Here is a 21,832-nt window from a genome sequence, read left to right as displayed (position 1 = left end):
GCCAGTCTGTGCTGTGTTGTGTCCTAGAGTCACAAGATACAAACTCAGTTCTTCTGGGCCATCCGCTCTCAGAGCCACATGCATGACATCTCCCTCGGAGTTTATCTTATGGGTCACAAGTGCGATCTTAAGATCAGCTGAAGTCTTTCTCCTCCTCAAAGTGAATGCGTAATACCTTCTAGCTTTTTTGACTATTTCAACATATAACACATTATAAACTGTGGCACATCAAGTAACAGATATTGCTCTGATGCATTCAGGAACCAAGCTACCTAATTTATTGTTTAATTTATTATCTTTATATTTATTATAAAACAGTTTGTTTATAGGACCTGGCACAATGTTGTCAGCATAAAAGAAGTTGGCACCAAAGCCTAATTACGCCAAACAAAAGCAGCAGTCTCAGTTGCCCTGATATGTTAAGCAGGCATATAAAGAATTACTTCTAAAGAGAAACTTAGAAAAGAATATCCAACTTTGTAAGATTAGCATTTAATTTTATTTTTCCAATAGTTTAAAAAGCCTTCTAATTTACCCATACAAGACATTTACAGTATTATACTTGAGCACAGATGGAACAAAAGACAGGCTGATAGTGTTTGTTTAGAAAGCTGCACAGGACAGTAATAAAACCAGTGTGGAGGATGTTATAAATAAATTATGAGCTCATGATCATGACTTATTAGTTGACAATCTCAAGTTTGTTCCATACTTCCACCCACGTCTATGCATCAAAAAATGTTACCTCTTTAACAACAGTCTCTTTCCTCCACTTGCTGTGGTTCAAAGGACTATTTGCAGATGTTCAAGGTTACTTTCCTGTGAGAGAGGAATGTTACTACATTTCTCCTAAGAAAATGGACTCTTCTCCACATATACCTAATATATGTACCAGGCTGTGCTGCTTGTATGCTGTCACAGCATAAAAAAATAAGTAATAGAAGCTATGTTTGAATGTCGTGTCATTGTGATACTCACTACGTAACTGGTACTTTATAATTGAAATAAAGTACTTAATAATTGAAACAAAGAAGAAGAAGAAGAAGAAGGAAGGAGGAGGAGACAGAAAAGAGAGAGAGGAAGAAAAGCCAAGAAAAACAAGTGATGCACAACACGATTTCTCATCACCTGCTGACTGATTACCAGCCCATCTCCAAGCAGCGATGAGGCCCCTCCCAGACAACTCCACCCAGTTTATACACTGGGCATAACATTCTATGGTATGGAATATCCCTTTGGCTGGTTCAGGTCAGCTGACCTGGCCATGCTCCCTCCTGGCTTCTTGTGCACCTGAACACTGACAGAGCAAGAGACACTGAGAAGTCCTTGCCTTAGGGTAAGCACTACTTAGCAACAGCTAAAACATCAATGTGTTATCAACATTATTCTCATGCTGAATCCAAAACACAGCACTGTAACAGCTACTAGGAAGAAAATTAACTCTATACCACAAAACCAGGACACTAGGAATAAGAAATAAAATTATTTGATTTATCATTTAAAGTCTTCTATGCTCTAAGAACATCACATACACATATATCTGAGCTGATCACCTTGTTCTGAAGAATCAGAATTTCTTTTAATTTCTTCTCTATAGTGGTATTTACTTTCACTTTCTAACGTTTTTAATGAGAACTGAAACAAATGCTTCCTTTCATATGAATAGTATCTGAAGCAGTGTCTTGCACATATACATGTCCCTACCTAATTTAACTGGCTTTGGCAATGTTTGAGGATGATTTAGATGTTTTCTGGTGACTTTTCTAAAGCATGTTAGAAAAACAGAAGATCATATATTTAAGTACTATCCTCCTTTGGTACCACCAGTGGGTAGCAAGGGACAAAATAAGGTCCTAATGGGTATGTCTTTATAAAAAGTGAGACAAAAATTTCACTGGAAAATGAAAACTAAGGGTTTTGACTCAGTTTGTGACTAAATCATATTTAGCCTGCTGAAACATTGTATTAACAAAGCTCTCCTGAGAGACATTCCTGAATTTCCTCATTTTTAAGAGCAGCTTACACTGAATTCAGCTTATACTGATAAGTTTGCTCACAAAGCAGAGCTTCCACAGAGCAGAGCAAATATCTCTGCCCCGCCCACTCAAGCCACAGAATGAGCAATGAATTCCCAGAGCAGGGTTGGCCCCTGGCTTTTGCAGCTGGTTTCATGAGCCATCAAATGCCCAAGAGCAAACCCTCTCTGCCAGGGCAGGTCCCTCACAGGTATAGGAGCACAGCTGGGGCGCTGCCCAAACAGCACTGGTGCAGAGCTAACGCCAGCCCGTACAACGGTACTGGCGCCACACTGCACTATGCACAGGTTTGTAGACTCAGTTCTACTCTGTGACTGATTACTGTAAACACAGCAGTATGGTAATTAACTGTATTGCTTAAAGTAACAAGTTAACCAGGAGCCAGCAGCGTGCCCTTTTGGCCAAGAAGGCCAAGGGTACCCTGAGGGTGCATTAGGAAGAGCATTGCCAACAAGCTGAGGGAGGTGATCCTGCCCTTCTTCTCAGTCCGAGGGAGGCTGAATCTGGGGTGCTGTGTCAAGTTCTGGGCTTCTCAGTGCAAGAGAGACATTGAGCTCCTGGAGCAGGTCCAGCAGAAGACAGCGAAGATGATTAAGGGACTGGAGCACCTCTTATGAGGAAAGGGTGAGGAACCTTCACTCTCTACAACTACCTGAAAGGAGATTGTAGCCAGGTGGGGTTTCTCTCCTCTCCCAGACAACCAGCAGTAGGACAAGAGGGCATGGTCTTAAGCTGTGCCAGGGGAGGTTTAGGTTAGATATTAGGAAGGAATTCTTTACAGAAAGGGTAATCAGGCATTGGAATGGTCTACCCGGGGAAGTAGTGGATTCTCCATCCCTGGAGGTTTTTAAGATAAGACTGGATGTGGCACTTAGTGCCATGGTCTAGTAACCATGGTGGTGTTGGATCAGGGGTTGGACTTGATGATCTCGGAGGTCCCTTCCAACCCAGATGATTCTATGATTCTATGACCTGGGCCTGTTCAGCCTGGAGAAGAGGAAGCTGGGGGGGATCTTATCAATGCATACAAACATCTTAAGGGCAGATGTCAAGAGGATGAGGCACAAACTGGAACCCAGGAAGTTCCATCTGAATATGAGATGAATCTTTACTGTGAGGGTAACAGAGCACTGGAACAGACTGCTTGGAGAGGTTTTGGAGTCTCCTTCTCTGGAGATATTTTAAACCCACCTGGATGCAATTCTGTGCGATCTACTCTGGGTGAACCTGTTTTGGCAGGGGGGTTGGACTAGATGGTCTCAAGTTATCTGCCAACCCTGAGCATTCTGTAATTCTGTGTTTCTGTGATTCTGTAATGAAACTGTATTATTTTCTGAAACACAGTGAGGACTCTACTTGATGCTGCTTTGTTTGATTGATATATCTGAGTATGTCAGTCCATTCAGAGGGATCTCTGTAGACTCTACTCAGCTGGAGGATATAGATACCTCTTAAGAGATGTGATAGGAATATTCTAATGAGAGTATTCTATTAAAAGAGTCCTTACGGTAAATAAAACAAGGGATTTTTTTCCAGTGGATACACTGACACAGAAACAATTATGTTGTACAGAATTGGCACTTTTGGCTCTCAGAATACTCTCCATGCAGCCTCAGTAGAACTCTTCATACAAAAAGATAATCAAAATTTAATAGCAAAAATCTGAGGCTGATACTTATCCAAGCTGTTCTTATTTGGAGCTGGACAAGAAAAGGAGAAAAAATATCTCAGAGTCTGAAGGGTATTGAAGGTAGTCCACTTCAGATACTTCTGAGCATAAATCAACTCACTAGCTAAATAAAGATGTACATGGTGTGCAACTTTAGCTCGCTCAAAATGCAAAGCCTGTTTTTTTTTTAGTAGGCCTTCCAGCAAAAACAGTCTCAAAATAAAAATACATAAATCCATTCCAGTCTGGGCTGCCTGCAGGGAAGTGAGAGAAATAAAACATCCCAACAAGATGTATTTATGACATCTGGAGCAGACTTAGTACAATGAGCTTTGGACCAAGGACTGAATCACCATTTGCTAAGCTACCCCCAGTGACAGCAAGCAGAGATGGAACATAGCAAACCATTTACCTAATAATTGAACAAATGATCTAGATCTTTTTAAACAAAACCATTTTAAAAAATATTTCAGTATGAGCTAAAAAATGTGACTAATAAAACCCCTTAATTTTTTCCGGGAGCACTTGCTTTAAATCACAAGAAATGTAGATGCTATCCTCTCTGTATACCATTATCAGCATAGAAATAAAGCAGGTAATGCTACAGTTTCAAAAATTACAAGATACCAAGAATTTGCTTGCCAGAACAGAACAACATTATGCTTGGCTGAAGGCTTTTAGTTATTTTCTTGGGGGGCCGGGACAAGAATAGTACTCTGCTGAATGTCAAAACCGTTTGACAATTTTTTTTAGCAACATTGAAAACAAAGTCATGATCTGCTTTCAGTATTGACAAAATTAAGGATATTATGGAAAAGGTAAATATTCTATGCAAATACAGGTTAAGTGAATTTGACTTACCGAATTTCTTGCACACCAATAAAAGAAATCTCATTAATGTTAATCCTGTCTCTAGGTTAAAGAAGGAGCAGGAATGCTGCAAATTAGATTTATCAATATTAAATACAGAAATAATTTAAATTCTAAAGATAAGGTGATATGGTTTAAAGCTGTCTCCCTGCCAAGTCTCCAAACCTTACCAAGTCACATACCTGTCTCTTTAGACAGAGAGAAAAAAAAAAAGCTGCTCCAAATTTCTTTCTTCCCAAAAGTAAAAGTGATGGGTAAGAACACTCCCAGAGGTCCACCTGCCTGGCTCACATCCTGCAGGTGAAACATCTCTGCCTGAGTAGGCAGCCAGCAGATAATGACAGTAGTGGCCAGGAGCTCTGTGGGGAATCGTAGGTTGTGTCCAGCCCTGTCAAGCTGTACCATGACACCTGTCTGCCTTAGAATTCCTGGTGAGGGATCAGTGGGCTTCTCAGAGCAAAGAAACCTCTTGTCTGTGTAATTTCTGAGTGTCCCTGTTTTGGTTTTGCTTTAGTTGGCTGGAGTGTGGGGGGCAACGCCAAATGGAGACGCTCCAGCTCCCACCTTGCCAGCCGCTGGCCCTGGAAAGGCCTCACTGCTGCAGGCAGTGAGAAGGGCCCCTTCTACACTGGCCCCTCAGGTCTTCTTTGAGCACTGGACATGGTGTCAAGTGATGTTTCACAGCAGCATGCTAAAGTGAAGACGTAGCTGGGAAAGAAGCAGGTGAGTTCACAAGGCCTTCTTGTGTATATTTGGAAGATTACAGACCATCCAGTTTGAGTCAATGTTGCCTGTTAAATCAGACCAGGGTAGCTGTTCTTTCCTCCCTGAGTCAGTCCAAACACAAGGGAGAATGCAAATCCACCTATGAGGAAAATTTTCCAGGGCGCATATGTCTCAGGTACAAAACAGAGCACAAGAGTATTATAATACGCATCAGGTCAAGGAGCACTTCAAAGGCTCTTCTTGCTCTTGTCTAGAACCCTGTTCCCTGCAGCTGCAGATTGACTGACCTCTGTACTTGTTTTGCCTGATCTCCATATAACTGTTTTTCTGAGTATTTGAATTTGCCTTTCAAGTTTCACCTGTTCACATGTTGCAATATATTTTCTCATCTGGAGAGTAGAAGCTTAGTTGGCTCCAAAGAACTAGTTGTGAACAGTGTTCGTAATGCAATTTTCGCTGTAGAATAACAAATTAGTAAAGCACTCTCTCTATTTCTTTTTATATTTTAGCCCATTTTATGCAGCCAGAGTTCAAGATGGGCAATTTCTGATAATCAAACACAAAATAAAGAATTCTGTTTCATAAAGTATAATCATAGCTTGTTTTGGTTTCGAAGGGACCTTAAAGATCATCCAGTTCCTACCCCCCTGCTGTGGACAGGGACACCTTTCACTAGACTAGGTTGCTCAAAGCTCCATCCAACCTGGCTTTAAACACTTCCAAGGGTGAGACATCTACAACTTCTCTGGGTAACCTGTTCCAGTGCGTCACCACCCTCATAGTAGACAATGTTTTCCTGATCTCTAATCTAAACCTACTCTCTGTGAGCTTGAAGCTATTCCACTTGCCTTGTCCCTACATGCTCTTGTAAATAGACCCTCTCCGTCTTTCTTACAGACTTCTTTCAGGTACTGAAAGGTGCAATTAGGTCACCCCAAAGCCTTTTCTTTTCTAGGCTGAAAAAACCCAGTTCTCTCAGCCTTTCGTCACAGGAGAAGTCCATCCCTCTAATCAATCTGGTGGCCCTCTTCTGGACTCACACAATTACTTGGAAAATATAGAACAGGTCCTTTTTTTCTCTTTAGTAATGCAAAAATTTTAGTGATGAGCTACTGCAATTAGAGACGGAGTTGCTAAAGGCAGGCATCATTCCCTTCTGTTACGGCTGTGTACGGCATCAGTTTCACTTTCACGCAAACTCAAACCATCCATTTTCTTCTCCCTATTTTGCTCTTCCCCCGCTAGATGGAGCTGCGACGTACGGCATCCGAGACAAAAGCAGCTTTTGCGGTAAAGTAAAAACACAGATTTCTGGAGAAAATATAAAATGACAGTGGAAAAATGCTTGTAAAAGTTCTGGAGTTCTCGTAGATGCCTTTTAAAAAGCGTGTCCCATTTCCAGTGCACGAATTTTGTACTCTTCCTATCTTGCTGTAATTTTCTGAGGAGTGTGTTTGGGAGGAAGGGCTGCTTTCTGAAAACAATGCAGAATTTTATTTCCATACCTGTCAGTTTGCTAAAAATTGAGAATATGAACATGCTGGCAGGTATTCTTCAGGAAAACTTAATTACACAGCCTGAACTTTAGCTAATTTTTGCATCTTCTTGAAAGAAGTATATTAATATCTAAGATTTTTTTTTTCCCACCCAGCTGTAACACTAGAGTATTTCAGGTCAGGAAGATGAGGTTTGAAACATTTGCATATATCAAGAATATTGCTTCAGTTCCTGTTATTATGACCCTGGTTAATGTTACACAACTTAGTGAGCTGTTTTTTAAAAAGCTGTTCTCTCATCCACTCCATAAAAAAAGAGATTGCACACCAGGAATGCTAGCTGGTACACAGTTTTTTTCAGTGTTATTACAATCACAGCTTTGGCTTGGTGGCTGACATTAAAATGAAAGAAAAATATTTTCCAGCACAGCTAGTTCAAGAGTCAAGGCCATGACAAAGTTGTTTAGCAGTACAGTTATTACAGAAAAGAATTGACTTTTAGAGACTCTTTAAAAGAAGCCTGAAGCAGCATAGAGGCACAATGTCATATCAGATAGTAACACCACTTTTTTAACTGGAAAATAAAGCTATTTGAAGATGTCAGCTCAACAATTGTTTTGCATTAGCTAAATACAATGATATCACCATCTCCAGAATCTGTGAGACTGGTTTCCTTTATGTTGCTATGATACCATATTATTATTTGATATGATACACTTTATCATGAACCAACATAGAAATAATGGTCAGGAGTAAAAATAAATAATATAAATCAAAAAAATGCTCCCTTTCTAAAAAGCACTTTTTATGACACAGTTTTGCTCTGAAAAGAGACCACGTGAAACCAATACCTGTAGGTTTCATGTTTACTGTCTTTCAATAGCTCTAGTACCAAATATGGTTATTTTCCAAGCTGTTTGCTTTTCCTAACTGCTATTTCTGCAAACTAATCTATGGTTCAAACTGATTTCCTGGGCCTCTGAAACAAGAGCACAGAAGATACTAAAGACGATTTTCACAAGGGGTCCAGTCCACGTAGCCCACTGCCAAGCTGATGAGGTTAAACAGGTTCACAGAAGGCAGCTGTGAATTATTATTCTCATAGGAATAGGTAAAGCACTATTAACTCTGCCTGTTTATAAAAAGTAAAAACAGAGGTAACTGATATTTTTCCACTAATATTTAGAGAATCAAGCTCAAGAACCTTTGTTTGGCTGAGTGACCTTCCATCCCTAGAAATCAGGGGGTCTACAAAATTGATCAAGGAGCCCAGGAGCCCAGGTGTACCCACATCCAAGGAGAGGCAGGGCAGGATGCAGGGCAGCCTGATTAGCTATAGACATGCTCTTCCATGGAGCCAAGACCACAGCAGCCCTGACTTTGTCCCACAGACCCTTGCAGTGCATTCAGCTGTTCAACAAAATTTATCTACATTTAAGAATTTCAGTCATACTGCTATAGGGCCATAAGGGTCTGGGGCACATGTGGTCAGTGAAGGAACACTTTCTGCTGTTTCAAAATGGAGCTTCCAAAAAATTTGTAGTTCACAGGAAATCTTGAGCAGTCTTACTTGATCAGATGATTTAGAGTGAAATCAAATTTTGAAATGTAATATGTCATAAATTAGAAACCCTTCTTCTCTGCAGTGAAGACATATTTTGCCACTAACACAAGAAAACAAGAATTTATGTGCCAGGATATCACCAGGGTTAGAAGGGGTCACTTTAAATTTAATTGACCCAGTAATAGTGAACTCAAGTTCAGACTGTTCCAGACAAAAGCAGAGAAACAGCTAAAGGACAGAAGAAAAAAGTTATTATTCTCTGCTCTGCATTTAAATAATCTTATTTTATATCGTGTTTTTTGTACTTATCTTCTCCCACTGCGATAAGTACCTCTTTAACCATTTACCTTGGGAATAGACAGTGTTCTGTAGGCACATGGTACTGTGTGAAATAAATACACTGGTGTAGTCCTCTTTAAACACCACACTGGGTATGATGGCATAAAACAGCACCAAGGAATTTTATTAAAGCAATCATCCTTTATGTGCTATATATATGCATTTCATATGGCTAATATGCAAGAAATAAATAGCTATTTTGTTAACCAACCCACTCGTACTTTATTATGTTTTATTATTTCAAAAGTGTGCAGTGCAAAAATGTAAACATATCTATGCTTAATATTTTGATATTAATGTGTTATAAATTATGTATTTTTACATAATTAATTCACCTATGGGCATGTCTTGAATGATAATGCAAATTAAAGATGACTGATGTTGGTTTATGATGTGCAAATTCCCTATCATTTGTTAGAAACAATCAGACCAAAAGAACACAAAAATTATGTGGTTGCCTTTTCCTGAAAAAAAGGGTCTGTCTCGTGGTACCATAGAGTATCATGAAGGAATAAATGAATTCACTATAAATGAATTAGTTTGGCCAAAATCGGTACAAGCCCTAGTGAAATATCTGCCCAGACTGATCAGTTTTATCTGGTTTTTATTAGCATACATTGTATACCCACAAGGTGAATTTAACAAAAATTCATTCTTGCATTGTAAGTTTTCTTTACCCAGAGACTACCTGTAGCCAGAGCACAGATTGCCCACTTCAACATCTGAATAAAATCTCTGTTGCTGTGTGATAGGACAATAAGGATAGATTCAGCATATTTGATACCTGCTAATTTAAAAAACAAGAGGGACTCTATCCAGGTAAAATGTCTTTCACAAACAGAACAGGTATTCCTTTCCCTTACAACAGGCGTTTAACACTGCATCTCCTGTATATTTTTAAAAACACATGAGCTGTATAAAACGCCCTGGATCCATAATGTCAAAGACATAGAACGAGGAGAGCACTGAAACAGTTGCACAGATTTGCTGCTATTGGGTCTTTAACCCTTACCAAGCATTCAAGGAACATTCTTAAGCAAACGATTCATTTGCTGCCAATTTTGACATTACTTTGCATTTCCCATAAATTTCCATAAAACTCCCAAAGCCACCAAAACGTGTATTTCTACGGGTTCCAGCAGGCCTTCACAAAATTTTTTGTCTAATAAGAACCTGAATATGGTGGGACTGCACCTAAGGGATGTTTGGTCTGATTTGTTGTATGAGTAAGTGAAGTTGGGGATGACTGCACCTAAAGAGCCACTCACCTTGGTAACATATGATTTAGCTAGTGCAGAAGCTAGTTTTAAAGCCATAACCTGCGCTGGTGAAATCTGAATTTATACCTTCCAAAATATGCTGAAATACACTCTATCAACATTAGGTGCCATTCTCAGTGACAAGTATGACAAGCAACCAGAATCTCTTGATCAAATTTGAGCTTAGCATTTCAACTGCAAAACCCAAGAACAGGAGTTCGTATGATTTGCCATGCCATGTGTGTTACCAGTACTCTGTTCCTTGAGTTAAAAAGAAATAAACCACAATTAATAAGCTCTACTGTAATTTGCTCTTCTCTCCATCTGAGCTTGGAACTGATCATGAGTCAAGCATGCTTTGTTCTTCACCTCCAAATTCTGGACAGGCAGATTGAGGGGAAGCACTGTGGAAAACAGCCATAGATGGGCCACATTTTATCCCCTTCTTTCCCTCTTCTCCTTATGGCTACTACCTTTTTGTCTGCAGCTACTTTATGCTTTATTCTCTCTTTTATATCTCTACTTTCTGAGGCTCTTCCAGTTTAGTACTGACATATCTCAGAGCCCAGATTTACTTCCAGACCCTTCAAGATTCATTTGCTGAACTTTTGATCTGAATAAGAAGAAAAAATCCTTTCAGCCAAAGGAAGACAGAGTTGTCATTTTCTCTTCAGTGTTTAAATGAGATTGTTCATCCTGCTGGACAACATCCATGCATTAAAGGTTAACCCATGGTCAAGGCTCAGGGGCAGCAGTGTTACCAGTCTGTAAGTACATATCTGGTAAACCTGTTTTATTACTTGCTTGATGTTCTGTCCTTTTGTGGGGCTTCTGTGAACATCGGGTACTGGCATCACTAGAACCCCAGTTTCATTTGCACCAGATCACTGCGTTCTAGATGTTCAGGATAATATTGGGGTTTTAGCTCTTCTGCCTGTGTTCTGGCAGCAGCAGCGTTTGTCTTGGGTTGTCTCCCTAGTGAAGGCAAAGGCAGAAAAGGAAGATAATACCTCTTTTGGGATAATTTTTTTTTTGCTTGAAGAACCCAAGCCTAAGAGGACGGTTCCAACAGAGATGTCACAAACCATAATACTAGTAGAAAACAGGATTAGTGAACAGTCAAAGTACAATCTTAAGTTAAACTTTACCCTAACCTTTTCAAGGTCCCAGACATGTGATGTAATCTTCTCTATAGGAGATCCCATATGGTTTCTCTATTTGATGTGGAGAGAAATTGCAACATTTTTAGCTCTGAAAATAATGCACAGCATGTAAGCAGCTGGGGAGAGCCAAAGCTGTTGTAATTGTTTTGTTAAATAGATACTGCTAAAAATTATAACTTCTCAGGAAAAATTGTATAGAAAAATTTTGCTCTGATATTGCCACGCTGTCAGAAAAGGGAGCATGTACCAAAGAATTCATTGCTTGGTCCACACTGTCAAATATTCACCATTGAAAAAACCCCAAAATAATGTAAAAATTCATTCTCCTATGGGAATGTTCCTTAACTCTTTGGAGTATCTATCATGCCTTCCTTCTCTTCCTTCTTTTTTGTCCAAGACCTTTGAATAAAATGTCCACTGTTGCAGATAATTCTACAAATTCCTTGTGAAATCAGTTGCTGGTTTTGGAGGAATATGCTTTGAAAATCTCATATGTAATGAGATATTGTACAGTACCAACCTAAATAATCACAGAAAACAAAGTCATTTATTAAGTTAGTCCTTAAAACTGAAATGTAAATGTACCCACTGAACCAGAAATCCTATGTCATTTGTGCTGACCATGTACAGATGCTTTTATACCAGAAAGAATGCACAAGCAAAGACTAACAAGTGAAGTATTTGATAATGGAAAACAATGATTCTATTTTGAGAAAGGAAGCATATAGTCATTTTCCTGGAAAAAAAAAAAAAAAAGAAAAGGTTTATGACAGTATGTTCTCAAAAAGTGACACAGGCTGCATAAAGCTACCCTCAGCTCAATCAGCAGCATTATGATTTCTGTAATGTATCCCAATGGTTTCTGCAGTGGGCTTCTAACTGCAGTAAATTCCATGTGTGAAAATCCAGCTGGACTTTTAGAAGTAGTACTTCCAAAGATAGATGGAGAAGAAAAAAGAAAACTACTAAGATAACAGCACTTTGCAAGAGGAAGGTACAAATATGAAGGAATGGTTACAAGGCAAGTAAGAAAGTAGTTGAAAGTATCACAAGACTTGAAAGGTATCAATTGTATTGATAAATTATGCCTGGCTAGAATGAGAACCCCGGCCCAGGGGGAATTGCTCTCTAGAAACATTCAGCTGTCCCCCACAGCCAGTGGCACAGTTCACTTCATATTTTATGCAGTTCTGCATTTGAGAAGAACCAGCCCTTTTCACTCTGTGCAAGCAAGTTACAGCACACCAAGAATCTCTCTTACTGGAGTGTTTTAATTTTTTCCCCCAAGTTTTAAAAAATTTCTCATGTTCTGCAGTGATTACATTTGATAATGAAATGAAAGAGTAAGAGGTCCCAGAACAACCAATGCCAACATTTGTATAACATTCTATATAACAATGCACATGTCTATAACAATGTTATGTTCATTGGTAAGGTATGCAAAGAATAACAATAATGACTTCTACAGGTATATTGGCCAGAAATAGAAGCCGGTACATATGGAAGTCCTCTATTAGACTTTGCAATATTACTCAAAAATAGATCAGATGTTTTGTACCTTCTCTCTACCACCTACAAAGAGAAGACAGATTAGGCATTTAAAACATGTCTGTAAATAGATAGAGATGAATCCTACCTCCATTTTGCTACTAAGTCCATCTTTCCTAAGTAAAACATCACAATTTTCTGTCCTACAATTTCTGTGTTGTCTAGATAAATTATATGGTTTTTTGGAGAAGGGTTATATTTAAGCTTGCCACCTTGCAAAATGGGATACAGCTCTCTCAGCTGTACTGTAATATAATTAATGTGTGTATTAGCAAAAAAGCTTGAAAATTGCTAAGCATCAATTGCAGTATCTAAACCAGTAACTTTAGTAGGTAATAGGCAATTGCATAGGAAATCCTGCTTACAAAATCAAAAAGTTAAACATAGAGGGAAAGAAGCTGCCTCATTAAAACTTTTTGTATCTCGTGTTTCTTTCTTCTGGCACTTCTCTCTTGTGTGCGATCTTTATATTTCTTGTCATTCACTCTTTGCCCCTTTTTCTTGAACTTGCCCTCCCCATACTGTCCCTGAAAATTTGGATTAACACCTTCACGCCACAAAGTCAATAGCAAAGCTTGCATGGTGACTTAAGTGTACATGTAACTTTCTTCACTGATTTCCATAGATGCTTCCCTATTATAGCAACAAAAGAGCTATAATAGTGTTAGTGATAGTGAAACCAGCTTTTATAGTGCTTTTCATAGAATCATAGAATGATAGAATAGATTGGGTTGGAAAAGACCTCCAAGATCATCAAGTCCAACCTCTGATCCAACTCCAATTACTATATCATGGTACTAAGGGCCACATCCAATCTCTTTTTAAAAACCTCCAGGGATGGTGAATCCACCACCTCTCTGGGTAGGCTATTCCAATGCCTGATAACCCTCTCTGTAAAGAATTTCTTCCTAAAGTCTAACCTAAACCTCCCCTGGCAGAGCTTGAGCCCATGTCCCCTTGTCCTATTGTTGGTTGCCTGGGAGAAGAGATCAACCCCCACCTGGCTATAACCTCCCTTCAGGTAGTTGAAGAGAGTGGTGAGGTCGCCTCTAAGCCTTCTCTTCTCCAGATTAAACAACCCCAACTCCCTCAGCCTCTCCTCATAGGACTTGTGCTCAAGTCCCTTCACCAGCCTTGTTGCTCTTCTCTGGACCTGCTCCAGCACCTCAATATCCTTCCTGAACTGAGGGGCCCAGAGCTGAACACAGTACTCCAGGTGTGACCTCACCAATGCAGAGTACAGGGGAAGGATCACTTCCCTGGTCCTGCTGGCCACACTGTTCTTGATGCAGGCCAGGATGCCCTTGGCCTTCTTGGCCACCTGGGCACACTGCTGGCTCATGTTCAGCTTCCTGTCAATCAGCACTCCCAGGTCCCTTTCCACCTGGCTGCTCTCCAGCCACTCTGTCCCAGCCTGTAGCACTGCAGGGGGTTGTTGTGGCCAAAGTGCAGGACCCGGCACTTGGCCTTGTTGAACTTCATTCCATTGGAGTCAGCCCATCCCTCCAGTCTATCCAGATCCCTCTGCAGAGCCCTCCTGCCTTCCGGCAGGTCGACACTCCCTCTTAGTCATGTAGGTTCTCCAGATGTGAAGGCGCAGTCTCATGGTAAAAAAATGCCCAGCTTTTTGCAGGAAGTTGTCCAACAAAAGACTTCCTAAGATTCCCTCTGAAATAAGGCAAAGTCTACAATAAAAACTTGGAATTCAAACTAGTGGGTATGGATATGCTGAAAAGCTTCACATTTATAACATGTAAAACAAATCCTTATTCTATATATGGGGAAGTATTAAGGAATGTATTATTGCCTGTAGGTAAACTCAAGGCTCTGATTAGGCAAAACCATGTCTTTCTAAGCCATTGTCTTGTTTCTGGTGCAATTTTCATTTTGAAAAATCATCATATAATGATGCATGCAGTGCATCATTACATAATGTTGCATGCAGTGAACTTGTTTTGATTTAGTAAGGTTAGTGCTTGAACTCCATATGGAGTTCACACATGTCAGCCCTGTTTGCCTTCAGGCCAATGAAAAGGAATCTGTCCATGGAAATAAGATAATTTCTTAGTAATGTAATTTAAACATTCCTCTCTTCTCCCCATATTATAGAAGATATTGTTAAGGACTGTAAGATGAAAATCAGAAGAAGCTTAGATATTCCTTTTGGTTTGCTGACTTGGTATTACCTTCCAAGTCCATGCAAATTATTAACACAAAAAAATTATTTGTAAAAGATAAGAGATACCAGGTATGCACAAACTCCCTTAGCTTTTGTAGGAACTAGAGTTCCTCAGCAAATTATTTCCCCCAAAATTTTGAGTCTTTGTCATTTTTCATTCGACTGCTAGTGAAGGTCATATTTGAAAGGAACAGTTAATTTATCTGAGATTAACTGTGTTTTCTAAGTTTTTCTATCACAGTGCCCCAACAAAAATATTCCAAACGTGAAACCTTCTGCCAGATTCTGGATGAGTATAGAGTGACCTAGCTCTGATAAAACTCATGGATCTCTGCCTGGGCAGATCAAATCTCACACAACTATATGGGGGGGGGGGGGGGGGGAAAAAAAAAAAAAAGCAAAGTCATAAAAAAACCCACAGCCAGTTAAATGGAACAAAATTGTTCTATGTCCTGCTAGGGTGATGCCCAAAATCAGCTTAGAATTGGACTTGAAAATGCTAACCTCCAAAGATTTTTCCATCTGTAGGTCGTGACTACTTGGGGATGGTTGACTACTAGTAATCATCAGCCAGTCCAAGGTCCTTACGAGCTAAGGGTCTGTTTGCTCTATCAGGAAAGTTTCAGCAGTTTTGTAAATCTGGTGTCTCAAGCTCTGATTTAGCATATGCCTTATAGCAATCCAAAAATGATACAGATAAAGTTTAACAGCATGTCTTCGGAACCCTCCCAGCTCTTAGTAATATTGCATTCTCAAGAGACAATTCTTTCTGGTATTGCCCGTGAAGTAGGTTAACTCCCTTTTCTCCATCCAATCCCAAATCCAGGAAAACTTCTTGACTGGTTCCTTAAATCTGGAAAAAGCCCAAATAGTCATCACTGGGAATAATACAGATTTAATGGATATTTCTGATCCCTGCAGGAGAATGTATTGTAACTCTTCAACTGATAATATATATTGTCCATATAAAGCATGTAAGTCTCTTAAAGTACTAATGGCACTATTTAGACCATACATTTTTCTCACCTAGAATAGGCATGGAGAGAGAGACAGACACATGTACAGATATTTTTATGTTTAAAATGGGCCCAAACAAAAATAATAATATAAAATAATGCATAACTTTGATTGAATTCAGAGTATAGTGCTGCATCTAATGCTTAATAGGCTTAATAGATGTGTGTTTAGTAAGGGGAAATTTCAAAACTTTCCTTCATTGGAATGTCTTTTACTTATGACAGATTTTCATATTTCATTTAATATTATCTACAGACCTGGTTTTCTGTCCATGCCTTAACCATTTTAATTGATCTCCTCATTGCCCAAAGCATAGCATTAAAATTCTACAATGTGCTATTCACTGTGTATGAAAAAAAAATTCCTTAACTCCTCAGAGATTTATTGAACAGCATATATGTCAGCCTGATCACAAAGTTGCTTTATATTTTTAATCCTTTAGTTGTAAAATGTTACTCTTTCTTACATCAGAAGTGAAATTTCATAATTCTGGAGTCAAGACCTTATTGTTGTTAAAATTTTTTGGGAATACTAGAGTGGACCTTCATATAAAGACACAAAAAATAGTGCTACATGGAAAATGCAGAGAATATAATGAAAGTGCCCAGGGAGATCTAAGGCTATAGCTGAAAATCTCTATGACTTAAATCTCAGGGCTATTTTCTATTATAACAGTCTTGCAGCAGATTGACCTAATGGACATTATAATACATTGGGGTTTCTGCTTGTGACAGATTATTGACTTTCGATGGCTGTGGGTGCCTTTCAATCTTTTTTGATTGGAGTTTTAGGTAATATGTGTGATTTAAATGTTAGTACAACTTGTTGCCTTTAGAGTAGTTACGTTTGCTTTGTTTACTTTACTATGGTGACGTACTCAGAAATTGTCCTACTATAAACTACTGATGTAAGATGAAAGATATGAACTGACTAATAAGAAAAACTTCAAAGTGAAGACTGAAAGAGACTTTGCTAATTTGTTGTTCCATACTCTCGTATGTGGATAGTGGTATTGGTATGTTCAATATAGACATGTTTCTTAAGACTGATAAATCTTGAAGAAGTTTAACAGGCCAAGTCAAAACTGGTGATGTATCATAGAAGCACATGTTAAATTGTCACCAACTGGCTTGATATTATCAGGAAATATTTTTCAAATATTATGATCTTTCTTATGCCCTAGAAACTAAAAGACTTATTTGTCTTTTCTCATATTTTCTGTTAAATTATTAACAATTCCAAATGATTTCTGTTTTCTGTCTGAAACAGACGTTGCACATTTTTTGTTTGGGTTCATATCCAAATATTCAGAAGCTGTCAGTCTTAAAAATTTGAATGTACTTTTTAGTATGCCAGAAACTTTTTAAAAAGGCAACACAGAACAAGTCAATAAAATTTTCATGCAAAATTTGCCCATAGTTCCTGTTTTCTATCTGGACTGAAAATAAAACAAGCCTGGTGAAATTTCCAATCATTAATCCAGTCTTCCAAACTGCTGAGGCAGCTGAGATATATGTATGCCACGTATGTTGTCTTCAGATCAGTTTTGAGGAGGAACGTGTGAATACTTTCTTGCTATGTCTGAGTCAATTTAGCCATTTTTATTCAAAGTCCATGCTAATTTCTGATCTTTAGCTACTGACAGTGGGAAGTGTGAAACCAGAGGGTAGGTCAAGTGCAGGAAAGTGCTCATTCCCCTAGATGCCTCAGGCTTTCAGTTATAATACTCAAAAATTATGTTATTTTCCTCGTGACTGATTTAGGACTAATGTAATATTGTTTTTAATGACAGCAGTTTAGATAAATTATTTTTATTTTAGTCATAGCTCAAGTCCAGGTTAAGCTTCAAAAGCAGAGCAATCTCTGTCAAGTGGCAAGACAGCATGAAATATAATTAGAGTTACTGGTCGTCTGTACTCAAAAAAAGACTTAAACCAGAATGATGCAATTATTTTTCTTTAGAAGAGCCTGTCTGGTGGATTTGCGTTCCTATTTAATCCAAGAATAGACTAAGTCTTCTAATACACTCTGTCAAATAGCAGTACAGAATTTGCTAAAAGAATTTTATTGACCTTAACGGTGTCTTGCTCCTTAGGGAGACTAGAGGTGTATCAGGGCATTTTGCATTTCTTTCTCTCCAAACAACTGGGTCTTCAAGATAGGAAGCTCCCTTAAACGTTTTCTGCACACTCATAGGAAAGCCTCTAACTATTGTCCCCAATTGCACATTAATTCTTAGATAACCGTTTTCTCCTGCCATTATTCCGATATTATGCAACTGTTTTGCTGTTTAAGGCATCACTTGCATGAAAGCTTAAGGAAAGGCATTTCTTCTCATGGAGCTGCTCATGGTCTTCATTGCTGAAGGGTATGAATTTCTTCACAGATACCAACTACCATAACACTTCTGTGAAGTATACCAGGCTCATCTCAGTTTACCAAGGGAGTAAACTCACAGAGGGAAAGAGGTTAAACACATCATTATTTGTGCCAGGGTGGGTAACCAAACCCCAAAATTCTGACCCTTAGGTGCTGAGTTGTCTGGATCCAAATGTGTAAGAGTTGTTCCATCAGTTTAGTACTTGAAGCAGTTTCAGTTGCAGATGGCAAAGTCAGTTTTGTGATGGGCCATGGCTAATTTATTTGAGCAGTCCCAAGTTACCATGAGTCATTTTCTGACTTCTTTTTTTTTGTTTGTTTGCTTGTTTTTGTTTGTTTCTTCTTTGCTTTTAATCTGTCTGTTGTACTTTCTGTCTTAGAGATTTCTGCCTTTAAAAGAAAAATAGCAGGCACTGAGTTTTGGAAGCAAGGGGGAATACTGATGCAGTATCTCAGTGTATTATAAAGAAATGCTGATTTGAGATTCACCATGAGAATAATACATTTAGAACCTTTACCTTAATAGAAGGAGATAGTGAGTTATTAGTTTTGAAAACACAAAATAAAAATTCCACTACATGTATTAGGCAATCCACAACAAGACACGATATCCAATACATCTCTTAGAATAATAAATTCTGGATTTTAATATTATTCAGCATTCCTTGTACATATTGTTTTTATTGGTCTGGATTTATGATTTTTCCTTGTGTGTACTTGGAAATAGGAATTCATACCAGACTTCTTGGAGGCCCAGTTAGAATAAATTAATCAAATAAAAATGAATTTGTCAAATATTTCTCACAGTACTGGCACCGTAGTAACCACGGTCTTATTTTTAATTATACTAACGTAAATGTACTCAATTAACCAACAAACATTTTTCTCTTCACAGCTTTGCAAAAACAACCCACAATTTAAAAATCTTGGGTTCATGCTGCATTCCTGCTGCTTTCCATTTTCTTGCTTGCAGTAAAGGTTTTTCAGAACGCAGTAAGCTTTCAGCAATTCAGATTGTGCCCCCAGTGGAAAACTGCATGAGTTCACACAGACTGACTGAATGTTAAGTCATGACTGGTGTGAAGACCCAGGCTGTGAATGACGTGACAGGTGGCTGACCTCATTTCCCTTCCCCATATCAGAAGATCAGCATCCATTACACATTTGATCTTCAGAACTCACACAAATAAGCATATAAAATTCATAATATCCAGTATGCAAAAAAAAGGAATGTAGTGAGAACATATCTTTTCGTAGCAATTTTGGAATAAAACAGTACATGCAGATAATAAGTAATATACCTGAAGAGCTTCTTCGTCTGCTATGTGGCTGTAGAGCATTACAAGATGAGAAGTGATAAAATAGAAATTTCCTCACACTTACTCATTAATACACTGCAACTCAGCTTTGATACAGGTGAATTGATTCCTAGTGTAGAATTCAAATAAATGTTCAGGAATTCTCCTGAGCTATTCAACCACATTACTGCGTTGCATATCCAAGTGTAAGCAGAAGTGGTCTCAAAAGTGCATTTTGCCTCCAAGCAAATCTTTTTATAACTGCAGGCAATTGTCATTTGTTTCCCTTTCACTTTTCAGATAGCTACACTGCTTATCAATATTTGTTCTTCACATCTAAACCGCTTGCATGTTATCTTTGCCCGTTGTTTGTGTCACAAAACTGCTCTCTCATGTGAGAGAGCAGTTGTGACACTTCATGTGTCACAAATCTGCTCTCTCAAGAGAGCAGATTTGCACACATGAAGTTTACTTTCCATCTTCAACCTGAGCTAAAATTTTTTTCCCTCTCATTACTTTGTCCTTTATTAAAAGTTTTGTTCCCTCCTGTCAGATATTTAAAAAGAAATGTGTTTTAAAGGGATTTCTCCTCATTAAATGGCAACAAAAGAGGATTCTTTGAAATGGTGAAATTAAATGCTAATTTAATTTTTATATCTGTTCCATCAGCTTTTCTGCCTAAATTAATTAAGAAATCACTTTAGAAACATCATTAGTGTCATTGTTCTAAAGCATTTTTTATGGGATTTACCATTCTTTTTTTAAAAAATCTTCAGACATAAATAGATATTTCTGAAGAAATAAATTGGAGTACTTTAAGTTATAAAATCTTCAGAGAAAGGATTTTATTTTTATAATGCATCATTTGTTGCTATGATGCAATCAAAGCAATAAATAATAATAATACAAAACGTGTAAGAAATAAGAAAAAAACTTTTCTTCTTTTCTGAATATCATAATGTATTTAGCCTTCAGATTTCCTCAGGCAAATGACATCCTATCAAGGGCAACTAATGTTATTAATCAAAGTGACGTTTGAATAAATGGCTTTCACTTTATACTCAAGGACAATATAGATGATCTACAGATATCAGTTGTTTATCACACTGAAGTATTTTGCTATCATAATGCCATTACCTTGCCACTGATTCACCAGATGCAAACTGCTACTGTTTCAAGGCTTATTCTAGTGGCAAAATATGAAATGAGAAACTTATGAATATGCAGAGGCTTTCCCCATGGCATTAACTGAGGTCTGTTTATGGTTGAGATTTATGAAGCTTAGGAGCATAGCTAGAATTTGAATTCAACATTAACATTCCTTTTATGCATGACATGATAGTTTATAGTTCACAGTATCTCTAGATTACATTTACTGGTAAACATAAATAATATTTTTTTAATCTAATTATTTAAGATAAAAATCATCTCTTTAAACCTGTAAGCTTAGTTCTCACACACATGATCAAGTAAGGGGGAGGGAGAAGAAGAGAGCAGGGGGAAAACTCACTAAAACTTATCCCTGGAAGACATACAAATTCTTCTGGTTCCCAGGCAATCAGATAGGAGTTCATGTGTCCAGCTGCAATGTTCCCCATTAGCAGGAAGTAGTAAAAATGCAAGAGCTGAATCCAGGTAAGTTTATTTTTTTTGCACCTTACACTCTCCAGTCTTCTCCCAGGTGCAACCTCAGGACACATAAGCAGGCTCGCATCTTGGCTGCAGGGACAACTTCTGTGAATATCTGTGTCACCCACAGTATGTGGACCTCTTACGTGTGGACAACTACCATAGCCAAAAGGAGGGTCAATGTCTGCTGACAGCTAGGAGAGAAGGGAAATGGGGATAGAGAGTGAGAACAGGGGCAGGAAACACCGAGCCCCAAAGAAGCAGAGAACTTTGATATCCAGTGGCACAAGAAAGCAGGAAAAACTTAGGGGAAAACCTTGATGGGTGCAGTCACATCCATCCAGAACAGCTTTGTGTGTGCCAGGGTAATCAAAGGCAAGGGGGTTTTATGAGAGGGAAGGAGTTAATCAACAAAAACCATAGGAAGAGGAGAATAAAGCAGCCTGTCACATATGCTAAGACTGGAGTTTGATACCTTAACAGGGATGCATTAGGCACTCAGTTTGGCCTTTTGGGTTGGGTCTTTCATTTCTTCAACATAGACAAGTATTGTCTACAGTAGGAATAAGATGTAAGCAAGGAATAGAGAAGTTTCTTGGGGCATTCAAATCTAAAGTGGGTAGTTTGGTTATCCCACTCCTGCTGTGGTTTAAGTTTATT

The 21,832-nt window shown here is 38.5% G+C and overlaps 1 long non-coding RNA gene across 1 annotated transcript in view; it reads left to right on the top strand.

Annotated features, from left to right (window-relative positions):
* LOC113946178 overlaps positions 1-5,293 on the top strand; it is a 42,719-nt gene extending 37,426 nt beyond the window's left edge. Inside the window, exon 3 of the long non-coding RNA XR_003527335.1 lies at positions 5,090-5,293. This is a non-coding gene — a long non-coding RNA (uncharacterized LOC113946178). The remainder of the gene's footprint in view (positions 1-5,089) is intronic.
* The last annotated feature ends 16,539 nt before the right edge of the window (positions 5,294-21,832 follow it).

The sequence above is a fragment of the Corapipo altera genome, unplaced genomic scaffold (genome assembly GCF_003945725.1).
Source record: "Corapipo altera isolate COAL_440 unplaced genomic scaffold, ASM394572v1 0, whole genome shotgun sequence".
NCBI lineage: Eukaryota > Metazoa > Chordata > Aves > Passeriformes > Pipridae > Corapipo > Corapipo altera.
The sequence above is the reverse complement of the archived record's forward strand: the minus strand, read 5'-3'. Positions and strand labels throughout refer to the sequence as shown.